Source organism: Peromyscus leucopus, chromosome 3 (genome assembly GCF_004664715.2).
Source record: "Peromyscus leucopus breed LL Stock chromosome 3, UCI_PerLeu_2.1, whole genome shotgun sequence".
NCBI classification, from domain to species: domain Eukaryota; kingdom Metazoa; phylum Chordata; class Mammalia; order Rodentia; family Cricetidae; genus Peromyscus; species Peromyscus leucopus.
This window is the reverse complement of record NC_051065.1, coordinates 135,943,472-135,956,751: the sequence shown is the minus strand read 5'-3', so window position 1 is coordinate 135,956,751 and position 13,280 is coordinate 135,943,472. Positions and strand designations below refer to the sequence as shown.

Sequence of the window (13,280 nt, the reverse complement as noted above, 5' to 3'; positions counted from 1 at the left end):
TGCAGTTTCCCCTCCCTGCCTTCCTCCCAGCTCTTTCCTCACCTCCCCTTTCCTCCAGATCCACTCTTCCTCTGTTTCCCTTCAGAAAAGAGCAGGCCTCTTGGGGAGAGCCACTGAACATGGCATAACAAGATGTAATAAGACAAGACACAAGCCCTTATTTCAAGGCTGGGCAAGGCAACCCAGTAGGAGGAAAAGGGTCCCAAGAGCAGGAAAAAGAGTCAGAGACACCTCCACTCCCACTATTAGGAATCCCACAGAAACACCAAGCCAAACCATAACATATGTGCAGAGGACCTGATGCAGACCCATGCATGCTTGGTGATTGCTGCTTCAGTCTCTGTGAGCCCTGTGAGCCCTGCTTAGTTGATTCTGTAGACAGTGTTCCCAGATAACCTTTGTGAAAGTGCTTCATGGACTTTTTTGCTGGTGGTTGTCACCATACAAATGAACTTTGCACTCAATTTTGAGCAATGTAAAGAAATGGCAAATTAGAATCATGTTACTCTCCCATCACTACTGAGAACTGATTGCAATTAAAAAAAAAAACACGCTTTTCTATACTATTGGAGCTGGAGGGTCTTGGAAAGTCCCATTCAAAAGCTCCAACAGTAACTGCTGAACAGCCCTGTGAGCAGGCAAAGGTTGGGTGAAGAACCTAAGCGTAGAGACACTCAGGTGACAGCTGCCTGACAAGTTACACAAAGCCTGAGGCTCCACCCACCTTTAGCACAGGAGAACCGAAAGGTAGGTTCCCCATATGTTGTTACAGAATTGCCAGCTGCTTGGGTGAATAAGAAAAAAAAAATGAGTTTTTCAGTGTTGAGTGAGTGCCTAACCACACACCTGGACACAGGAACAAAGGTTCCCTCCTCGCCTGCACGGGTGGCAGGCTAACACTAAACGCCATGGACACCTGTCACCGGATATCACCTGAACAGTGGCATCAGGGAGGCTTGACACCACACTGAGAAAAGATACAGGGAGGGGGCTGTAACACTGAAATTTTCCTGTGTTTAGACACCTTTTGATCTGATGGGAAAAGAAAAGCAAAAAAATAGACCGTCAAAGGACCCAAACCACCTCCAGACCATTTTGAGCAGACCACCCTTTCATCAGCATACTATAAACAAAGTCAAAATCCTGTGGACATGCAAAACATACCATAAGAGTTGTTCATAGTTGTAGTGACAAACAATTCTCTTATGAAATGTTTAAAGTCTTTTAATTTAATAAAAAGCATTTTAAACAAACAAAAAAAATCGTTTAAGGAAATATCCCCTATCATTTTCCACATATTCCTGAGTCAAACTTAACGTCTCTCCTTGTGGTACACGAAATCCCATTCTGTGTCCTATTAGCCAACATTGCACAAAATTACCCCAAGAACAACAGGAGTTCTCCTTCTACTGAGTGTCTTAGACAGTATAGACTGGTGTGCGGTTAAGAGCAGCACACAAACAGGTAGTCAGGCAAATGCCCTGGGTCCGTCAGGCATCACTAACATGACATGGCTCACGACTGCCCAGAACTCAAGCTTCTGCTTTTGCACTCTGTGGGCTCACAAATACATACACATACACAGTAAGTAAAAATTTAAAAATAATAAATCTTTAAAATAAGTGCCACATTTGGAATACACACACACATATATAAATACATATGATGAAAAGAACAAATAAGTAATTAGCATTTTCCAGGACATATTTAGAGTTATTCTGAATCTTTGTAAAATAAGCAAACCAGCATAAGTTATTAATCAACTTTGAAAAGTTTACACAAATATGGAATGACACTAATACTGTCAACTATTAAAATGAATATTTCTTTAAAATGCATTAAGTATTACATCCGAAGAAGCAAAATTTAGTTTAAGACATAACTATCAGATGCATTTGTGATTGGCAATAATCACTTTGGAATGATCCCACGTGTCCTGAGAGCATCAAGATCCATTGAATTGCTCCCAGACAATGAGCTCTCTAAATAGAAACCACAATTCCAGTGCTTGGTCTGACGCTTATGCCAGAGAAGCTGATTACAGAGCAGAATACACTGAATAAGCGCAAAAATTGCCTGAGATGTCTGACCAAAGCCACAAATTTATTACTTTTTGCATTTTATTCTTAGCAGCTAAATAATATCCAAGATGATTTCAATGTTATCATTATGGACAATTTTCACATTTTAATTGGGCTTTATTTATCGTAAAAGCCGAGATTAGGAATCACCTACTAATGCCCTAGTGGAAGGCAGTGAATCTAGTTCCTAATCCAAACAAAATAGTACAAAAACATTCATTAAAAGTTGAGGGAGGGATAGATAACACAATTCATACTTAAAACATTGATCATTTCAACGGTAAAAACAAGTGGCTAAGGCATGCATCTAAAGCTCTTCTTCTTAGTGCTGGCCCAGGCGGGCACCATAAAGATCTCAATGCCTTACTCCTCAGCTGGTTTCTATAGGAACTTGAACAATGTCTGGCCTCTGCTGACAGGGACGCAAAGAAAGGAGGGTAGGAGTTGAAAGGCTCTCATCTTCATTAACTCCTTATCAAGAGTTTGGGTCTGAGGGGAGTAAGTGACAAAGCACTTTAAAACGATGATTTACTTACAAACCCTAGGAGATGTCAAAGAGGATGATCATAGCTCACACTTAAAAGAAAGAGAACTTGAAAAACCAGGCATGCTTGCCTGCAGGTGTGCCCTTGGTGATGGGTACATGCTCACCGTCGTCTTGGTTAAATTGTTCGTGGTGTTTCTCTTTAGGCTCAGTCTGAACTGTGGCCAGTATTATCATATTCCTTTTCAGACCGTGAGCCAGAGAAGTTAAGTGGCACAAATCTCAGGATGGAGGATGCAAGACAAAAATGAACTCACATGTCATTTAACAAACACATATGAGCAAAAGCAATACCCTATGCCTGACTCTTGTTCAAAGATTAAAGAAAAACAACAGACAAAAAGGCTTGATGCCCAGGATCAGAGAAGACACTTAAATTCACTGGACGTGGTGACGTTGGTCTGTGATCCCAGCACGTGGGAAGTAGAAGCAGAAGGATGGCGATTCTGAGGGCAGCCTGAGCCAGAACAGTGAATTCCGGGCCAGCCAGGACTACTTAGCCATACCTCATCTCAAACACCAAACTGCAAAGAAGGCATTTAATTTACAGCACATGACAGGAAAACACGCTATAGATTCCCGAGAAAACACATTGAGGGGAAGGAGGTCAGGCAGGAGGGGACGGGTCTGCAGGGACAGGCTGGACTTGAACTGCTCATCGGAATTTACAGACGTTGACAAAGCCTGGAGGAGACACGACAAGCAGAGAAGCTGTAAAGAGTGAAGCCTGCCAGTGACATCTGTAGTCAGGAAGGACTGACACTTCTGAACGTGGCTTTGGCAAGGCCGACTCAAAACTAGTAATTAAAGTAAACTGAAGGGCCGAGACAGACACAGAGATATTCAGAAGAAAAAATAGTTTAAATAATGATCGTAGAGCCCTAAAATGTCGGGGGAGGGGGGGGCTGAAAAGAAGGGACAATGACAAGCGTCAAGTTTTAAGGTAAAAACAACAAGATTTGGCAATAATAGGACGTCAGACAATAGAGACAGAAACAAAGACATGGCCTTCTCATGAGGATGAGGTTCTCCCCAGAACTTAACTGTTTCTGAAATGAACTCTCTATAACGGGTTATTTGTGACCAAATTGAAAGTCAACTTCAAAATGTGAAAAAAAAAAAAAATCCTCTTTATCATCTAATAATGAAAAGAAACAAAAGAAACTTTGGAACTAAAAAGGAAATTGGGCCAGTGGATCACCAGGTGAAGGTGTCTGTCACCAAGGTGACCTGAGTTTGATCCCCAAGAGCGACATGATAGAAGAAAACTGACTCCCACAAGTTGTCCTCCGACTTCCATGTGGATGTGATGTACTGGAAATTATCACAGTGCACAAATTCAGTCAGTCTCGGGAAGGCAAATACCATGCTTCCTCTCATCTGTGAACCCATGGTTAGATAGAAAGCCATGGCTGTATATATCACATGAAAGTAGTCTGAGGGAGATATGGGGGGACAGGAGGGTAGGGGGTGGGGAGGGAGAACGGGGTCCCAGAACACTATCTGCACGTACGGAAACAGGCGTGTGAAATGCAGTACCGTGCACAGCGAATAGACTCCAATGGAACAGTTATATTTTCTGTACTCTATTTTCAGGCTTCCGAAATGGATTAGTGAAAATGGGTCTGGAAGTCATCCAAGAGGCTATGGAAACACAAAACGCAAGTGTCACCTGACCTGATGGTAACTCTCCTTTTCACCTCCAGGTATTAAGCCACGGAGTGGAAGAGTAAGCTACACTCAAGCATGAGGTTCAAAATGCAGAGGAATAAAGGCTCAAAACCCAGCAGCTAGACACCCTCGGAAAGAGACCAAGGTGTACTTCTTGTTTTCCTACCATGCTTTGTTCACAGGAAGACAGAATGTCAGAACTGCCAGCACCAGAAGCCAGCCGAAGCATCCATTCACTGAACACACATCCAAACAAAGCCTGCGTAGAGGCTGTGCACCCTGCATTGTGCTGAGGCACAAAGATGACAAAAGGTTATTCAGATACATCCTCCGCTCACAAGTGTTCGGGACAGGTTAGAGGGGAGGGGGAGAAAAGCACATAAGTAAATAAACCATGAGTTGTAACTCAGTAACCATTTAAGTAAGTATGAGATAGCAGCCCAGCACAACGAAGAAGGCAGCAATGGCTTCCGGGAAATGATCTTCAAGCTGGGTCTAGGACGGAGAGCTTTCATACACACAAGATGCTGAGGTTAGCAAAGAAGAAATTCAAAGCGGAGGGAACGGAAGGACGGGGCTAAGTGTGTTCAGGAACTGGGAGGGATTATGGGATCCATGGGTGAAGAGTGAAAGGAGAGCCGGGAAGGGGCAAGGCAGGATGCTCAGCAAGGCAGAAACGTGGGCTGATTGTCAGGGAAATGGAGAAATGGCACATGGTCTGTGGGCCATGTTGGAAGAAGAATCAATGGGATGTGGTGATGGCTTACTCATGGGAGGAACAAATGATGGGTAATGGAAGAAACCCAGGTCTAAGAACATGCAGACACCTGACATTGTCATTTGAGGAACAGCAGCTTCACATGGAGGGACGGAGCAGAAGTAGTAGGGAGCAGGGCTGGGAAAATGGCCCAAACTTTCTCTGTGGTAATGTGACGCCTAGAGGTCTGTTCTATATTCAGATCCTTTGAGAAATGAAGGGTCAGCTCTCAGGAAAAAGGCATGGGCTGCAGATAAGAAACTGAGTCAGTGTTGTGATTGAAACAATGTGGGTCTGAAGTCTTCTTAAAGGGTCATGAAACAAAGAATACTACATGAAACAAGATAAGGCCTGAGTAAATAATCCTAGAAACTTCTCAACTTGTGCATGCCTAGGTAATGCATCAATTCATTAACTGAGAAAAAAAAAGTCTCGCTCCCACTACCCACTGCAGCAGTACCAACAGGTGGTGCTAGGACTTACTGGAGCAGAGCTTCGTTCCCATCAGCCTTTAGATACCCATCCTCTCCAAGGAGCAGAGCTTCTGAAATAACATCTAAGTGTAGATGGATAAGACAAGGGTAGATGGGAGCCAGCAACCAGAAGCCTCAAAAGAGCCAAAAGAAAAGGAGACAGCCTTTGAGCAATGGTAAAGATGGTTACATCATACATTCATTCAACACGGAGCTAGAAAGTACTGGACACTCTAGAAGAGGAGAGGCAATGGAGAGCAAAAGCATAAGGTGGACAGTACAGTAAAACTAAGGAAGATGAAAGCTGGTGTACCTTTGGTTGGCAACTGAAAATGGTGCAGGTACCACGGAGCCATGAGCTGAGGCACCAGAACTCGTGGGCTGACTAATTTGGAAGAAGCAAGGACATGGAGACAGGTCTGGGGTCCTTAGGAAGCATGATGGGAATAACACAGGAACATGAAGAGAAGAAAATCTATTCCAGAAGAGCAAACTGTCACACCAGGAGACACCAGGAGCTTTCTGTACACCTGGACTTGTTCACATGAAAGAGAAGTCACATGTTAAACCAACTCCGATCACAACAGACAGAGGCTTAAGATTTTAAAAGTACATTCATATATTATTCATTTTAATTCTCAAGAACTCTCTTGTCTATAGCTCAAAACCAGAAGGAGGTCGAGGAAACGAATGGACACTTGGAAGTTTGGTAGTAAAGATGTGCATAGTTACAAGTCTCTGCTGGAAGGGAGACAAGTTAAATGCTCACACGTGGCTCGACAGCCCCTTCAAGGAAGAGTGAAAAGAGATAAAGTCTTAGAGGTGGGAAAAGAGTCGTGATGGGATAGGAGTGTGTAAATATTCAAGTACAAATGCTTTTGAGAAAGAGCAGTGATTCAAATCCATCTAACTGCCAGTCTGTGCCCATGTTATACCAGCAAATGACCTCAATGTAGCATTATTCTAAGAGAACACATGACATGAACCAAACACGTGTGAAGAAGAAAGATGTGCTTATGTGAGTTAGCCAGCCCTCAGACACAGGGAAGCCACTAGAAGTCGGTGTCCAAACAAGAGTTATAATTCCGATCAGAGCCTATCTCCCGTGCCACTTCATCACGAAGGCCATAAAATCTCAGTGGAAATCCATTACATGGATTTACTAATACTTTTTGAATGAAAAAAGCACTTTCTCATCATATTTGAATAATTGAGCAATTGTCAAATGAATTTACTACAAATGAGAAGTAAAGGATTGACCACGCCATTCCCCCAGAGCATCCACACACAACCCTGTCCATTTGTTGGTCCTATTTGGGTTCGTTTTCATTTCATCTTATTTTATTGTTATGTTTTTTTTCCAGAGCTGAGGACCAAACCCCAAGCCCTGTGCTTGCTAGGCAAGTGCTCTACCACTGAGCTGAATCTCCAACCCCTTATTGTTAGTTTTTTTCCCTTTCTTTCTTTCTTTTAAACATCCTCTTTGCTTCCTAGTGAGAAAGACCTGGAAAGGATGTGGATTTGGGGAAGGGGCTAGTAGGTATGATCTGGCAGGAGTTAGAGAGAGGGAACCATAATTAGAATATACTGTATGCAAAAAAAATCTAGTTCTAATTAAAAAACAAAGCATAAATAAAAAATAAAAACTCAGTCTTCAAAAATAATCATTTTAGTTCACCATCAATTCATCAGTTATTTTTTTTCACAGATCCTACAGTGACAATCAGAGACACAAATGAGGACCAAGCAGAAGGCGGAGTAATGAATCCCCCAGTCCCTTACCACAGAGAGGCCTATATGGCGCGGGCTTGGCACCTGAGGAGATGCTTTCTGTAACTGTCTCTCCCTTCTCTCCCCTCCTTCCTCAACTGGCGAGCAAGCTAACCGTGAGGGTTGGGACGCTCCAGCTAGGTGCACAAAGCTTGGGAAATTAGGTCACGGGGTTGCCATGGGGAGTCCAACCATCTGTCTGGCAACGTTGCATGACTTCCGCCTCCCTGTGATACCGTGGTTCAGTGCCCAGTAGGCAAGATAAGAGAAAGGTTAGCCGAGCTTTCTGTTACAGAGACAAAAATGCCTGAAAGAACCCAAGCACCTCCATCCTCCCACAGCCAGCACACCAGTCAATAAACGCTCACTTAGAATCTTCTCTATGCACAGGTATGGTTTTTCAAAAGTTTCTTGGCAAACATGATCCAATCCATACTTACAGACAAGAGATAAAGAGAGTTGCCGGCTCTGCTACCAAACAATCGAGCTCTTGCAACGCAAATGAAAATGTTTCTGAAGTGGACAGTTGTGAACCTTTCATTCCTAGCAGCTAACTAGAAACACACATGCGCCAAAGGCATTGTGGGGATCGCTTCAACGGGGTGTAATTTAAGAGGTGTGTCCAAAGGGCTTGACTCCAGAGCAGGAGGAGGCAGCCACTCTTTCTTCTTTCTTGCGATTTTACAGTTCTGCAATTCATGCGGCCACGTTAAAGCTCCTCCCATGCAAATTTCAAGGTAATCTACTTTTCCCCATTGCTAAAAGGTTTACATTTTTCCAAGCAGCCTGAAATCTCTGGCCTGACTTCACCTTAAGGGTAAAGACTGCTTTGTCCCCAAGTTTTCCAGGAGAAACTTGAATATTGCATATCAAAATGACAGCAGCGACACTTGTCTGCACGATACTAACCTGACCTCAGCGTGGAAGACCTTCCAAGGTTATTCTTACAAGAATAATGATATGCAGATACTCCCCCCCAAAGACCCTAGATAACAAATACTCCTCTCGAGATTTTAGTAAAAGTGAACATCGTTTGGAAGTGGGGTGGTGGGCGCTTTATAATCTATGGTATCAATATACCTAGAAAATCAAATACCAGCATTTGGATATTTGACAAGAAAAATGTGGATATCAATTAAGGAGTAAAAGGGAGAAGCCAGGAAAAGGCTATGATTTACTTTCCATAATTCTGACCACTTACCCAGATAATAATGCTACTTTTTAAAAAAATTAATTTTAGTCAAAGGCTCACTATACACACAAGGCTCACATCAACTCACAGCCATCTTTCTCTCTCAGCTTCCCAAATACTGGGATTATAAATGTGCACCACCATGCCCACATCTTCTTTCATGGTTCAGTTCATGACTCTAGCCAGCCATGATGGTGCACACTCAAAATCCAAGCACTTGAAAGGTGGAAGGAGGAGGAGGAGTTCAAAGTCATCCTCAGCTGTGCCACAAAGTTAAAACCAGCTACATGAGACCTTGCCTCAAAAAAACATATGGGTTCTGCCACTGCACACCAACACTGGACAAGAACCGTGTCTGCCTTGTTAGTTACACAGCCCAATCATTTAGTGCATTTAATATGCAATTACGTAATATTTTCCTATTGGATAAATCTCATGAACCAAATGAAACTATCTTCTATTAAATAAAGCTATTATTTGTGAACTGTAAGATCGAGAAATTACGTTGGCTGCACCAATGGATGAACCAATGACGGAACCTATCTCGTGTAAGCACATCACAGAAAAAACTGCCGGAGATGTCTGACATAGACCAGCCAAGATCAAGAGCACGACAACAGACAAAACACCCCACATAAAAGAGAGAGAGAGCACCACATGCAGTTTATGCAATTCAGTGTGCATGTGAGTGCTGGGGTGCTCTTGCTACTATCCAGCCTGCTGCACCTTGCAGGGTACTAAGCCAAGCTCTCTATTGAAAACACACACACACACACACACACACACACACACACACACACACACACACACTTGCGTGCACACACACATTCCTAGTTCTCTTCTACAATTCTGTTTTTAAAAATACTGTTTAGGCAGAGAGATGGCTCATTGCTGCCAAACCTAAGGACCTCACTTCCATCCTAGAGCCCACATGATGGAAGGAGAGAGCCGATTCTACAAGCTGTCCTCTGATCTCTACACAGGGGCAATGGCATGCATGCATGCACACATAAAATAATCAAAATAAATACACGTAAAAAAATTCGCCTGTGGTACAGAGTTATGCTATAGTGGACAAATAAATTTTTTTTAATATTTAACAAATAAACAAAAACCACAGCAGGCCAAGTGTAGTAGAACACACCGTTATTATCAGCACTCCATAGCAGAGGTAGGTGGATCTCTGGACCTCTGTGAGTTCCAGGCCAGCCAGGGCTACATGGTGAGATCCAGCCTCAAAAAAAAAACCAAACAATCAAAAAAGCTTAGCAACGCAATGCTGTCTTCTGGACATGACTGGATATCACAGTCATAAATTCAGAACGACTGCACAAAACTTGCACAAGATCCATCCAACCAAATTCCAAGCATAGATGGGGCACTGCTCTCCAGGCTTCAAGCCTTACTGAAGATATTGAAGCTGCAAGCTGCTGAGAGAGAGAGACAATCTTTTTTTTAAGTGTATGGCCACCAGTAGGTTTCCCATACTACAGTGGATGATCCCTCACCCATACACATAAGAGGTAGCACTAACTAGACTTAGTGGGTTATTAAAGAAAAAAAAAAGGAGGGGGGCATAAAGTTTGGAGGTGCCACACTGGGAGGGTCTTAAGAGAAGTTAGAAGGAAGAAATGGGTAGATAAGACCTTGTTTCTTTGTATACATGTAGGAAAGTCTCAAGATTAAAGAAAAGTGGATATTAAAAAACTTAGAATATTTAGAAAGTTAGATGGTGCTGATGGATTAGAGTTAAAAGCCTTTAAAATTTTTTTCCCAGATGAACTCATTCTGCCAGTCTGAAAAGTTAAACTGTGTTCTCAACCCTCTGTAGAAACCTAGATGCTCCTATACATTGGAAGGGGAAAAGAAGCAGCAGGCTTGGATCGGCTAACCTGGAAAGCCACCCCAGATCCCCATCCTCATTCTCCGGAAGTCACATAAAGCAAGACCAGCTTCCTGGGTGAGTGAGCACCTTTACTCCTAATGCCCCAAACACAATCAGTGTCCACACTGGCCTCATCAAGTCGAGGTTATTACTCAGAAATAGCAAGATGTTACATTTTCCAAGGACAACTAAGTCCATGCTTAGAACTCAAAGCACTTTTGTTTGTCTTTATTTACCAAAGAAATATTTAATATAGTCTTATATCAAATAATATACTGTTTCTTACAACACACAAAGTGCCCAGACAGCACAACAGTGCAATGGGCTAAAACTGGCTTTGGGTCCGTACGTCTTGTCTATCAGATTCCACCGTCAGCCTTTACCCAACCATTACCACCTGAGCCACTGATAGGGAACGCTATCTAAACTTTTATATTTCAAGAGAGGACATACCAATCATACCAATAATCATACCAATGACCCTGAAAACCAAACAATAACATAAAACATAACTGATATCTATTGGATTAATTCATTCCATATCTTTAGGTCTTCTACACTTTAGTCTAGTGAGAGCTAACAAAATCATGCTTCGACTGTTCCAATGACTGTCTGGCCTAGAGAGAAAATAGAACTAACCACAGAGAAGAGAGACAGGGGTAGGAAGCAAGTCCTGGAGGTAAGATAACTCACCACTCTTGTGTGAAAATCCTTTCCAACATCGCGGGGCATCCTCTTATATTATATAATCCCACTTGATATATATCTCAATTTAAATTCTATAATTCCTTACAGTGATAAAGGATTCCTATACAAGTTGTGTTCATACACACACACACACACACACACAGAGTAGATGTTTCTAATTAGCATAAAAACTGAATGGTGCGGAGATTGATTCAGGAGACCAGGCGGCAGTGCAAGCCCTTAATCTCAGCACTGGAAAAGCAGAGGTGAGCAGATCTGTGTGACAAGAAGCCCACCCTGGTAAATATAGCAAGTTCCAGGGCAGCCCAAGCTCTGTAGTGAGAATTTGTCTTGAACATACAAAATCTATTCTGGTTAAAGCACCATTCACACATATATGCTAAATGGGATTTAACTTGTCACAATGAGATTTTGCCATTTTCAAAATAACCTCTTTCGCACCCAAGTAAGATTTAAGGTGACAAGGGCTTTAGTCACTCCTCTGTTTCAAGCCTTCTCAGCTGCCTAAACATGACCCTGTCTGCCACAACCACCATTTTATGCAGATAAACCACCTTTCTTCAGATGGCCCACTCCATGACCAGTGTCTCCCCAGGCATGAGGAAGAGGTGAGCAGTGAAGGGGAAAGGTATCCGCATTAGGAGAACGACACTTTCAGCTGCAGTTACCTGAGGGCTGACGAGGCTGCCAGAGGTGGGGCTGAAGGAAGGTGTGGAGTAGGAGACCACAGTCATCTAGCAGCTTCAAGATTGTCATAGGGACCATTTTCTTTGCCGACCATGGACACAGCAAGGCTTAAGATAAAGAGGAAATGTGAAATGTTGCTAAGCGCAAAGATGTTGGAGCAAACGGTGTTGAAACTCTAAACTTTATCTGGTTTTAAAAAAATGCGAAAAATTAAACTAAGATAAAAAGAAATATGATGTTCCGGCCCACCCAGTAATTTTACAAAGACAATAAACACACTAATGTACCAAAAAATGAACCCAAGAATTCCTAAACTTCAGTGAAGTTTTATGTTGTATTGTGTGTGTGTGTGTGTGTGTGTGTGTGTGTGTGTGTGTGTGTTTATTTCATGACGTGTGTTTGTGTGCCGGTGCGCACGTATCAGTTCTCTCCTTCTCCCATGAAGGTCCCAGGGCTTGAACTCAGGTCATCCAGCAGCCCTAGCGACAAGCGCCTTTACCTGCAGGGCCATCTCACCAGCCCCTTGTCCAGCATTCTTCAAACACTGTTGTTCAAGCTTGGCTTCACACACTACTCACTTAAAAGTAGAAGTGGCAATAATTTAGGCAAATCCATGAATTAATTCACATAAAAATCTGCCAAGAGTCATGTTGCTTAACAAGTAAAGCAACCCAACACATGTTCTTCAGTCACACGCATCAGCCCCGCAGCTCTACGTGAGTGAGGATCAGTGTGAGTAACAGGACAGGAACCGGCCCCACGGCCAGACTTTTATCACAGAAAGAATCCCATTGCTTTTCAATTATTCAAGACCTAGCAAAGCCCCGAAGAAGAGCTACATGAGGAATGACTAACACAATGGTCCCTCTTGATTACAAGGCTCTCGGTGGATAAAATGTGTAATGTAAGCTTGTGTGTGTAAGTGTGTGAGAGAGAGAGTGTGTGTGTGAGAGTGTGTGTGTATGAGTGTATGTGTGAGAGAGAATATATGAGAATATGTGTAAGAGTGTGAATGTGTGTATGTATGTGTGTGAGTGTTGTGTGTGTGAGACTGTGAGTGTGTGTGTGTGTGTGTGTGTGTGAGTATATGAGAGTATGTGTGAGAGTGTGTGTGTAAGAGTGTTTGTGTATGTGTAAGAGTGTGTATATGTGTGTGTGAGAGAGAGAGAGTATGTGAGAGTGGTGTGTGAGTGTGTGTGTGAGTGTGAGAGAGAGAGACCGAAAGGGACTACAGATTACAGTACTGAAAATGGATTCCACAGGAGCATTTTTGATGACACAAATAAACACAACAAAGTCATAAAAGTTTCTAAGACACACTGGAAAGAGGGGCTGGAGATTACTCATGTGTGTACAGGCACACAAAGCTGAGCAACTGTTACTGGGACGAACAGAACAGTTCACATCGATGCAGTAACAAACGGATCTTCCACATATGAACAGGCAAACGGTGAGTTGCATGGGTCGGCAGAAGATACTGAATTTCAAGAAGTCTAGGCCCCTCCTCAGCCT

At 42.8% G+C, this 13,280-nt stretch overlaps 1 protein-coding gene across 4 annotated transcripts in view; it reads right to left on the bottom strand.

Moving 5' to 3' along the window:
* Window positions 1–13,280, bottom strand: part of Eps8 (epidermal growth factor receptor pathway substrate 8) — a 173,418-nt gene that overhangs the window by 148,569 nt on the left and 11,569 nt on the right. For 2 of the 4 annotated variants that reach the window (XM_028872184.2, XM_028872185.2), the window contains exon 2: window positions 11,750–11,875. The exons of the other annotated variants lie outside the window; for them this stretch is intronic. The gene's annotated coding sequence lies outside the window, so the exon portion shown is untranslated. The remainder of the gene's footprint in view (window positions 1–11,749; window positions 11,876–13,280) is intronic. 4 annotated transcript variants of the gene reach the window in all.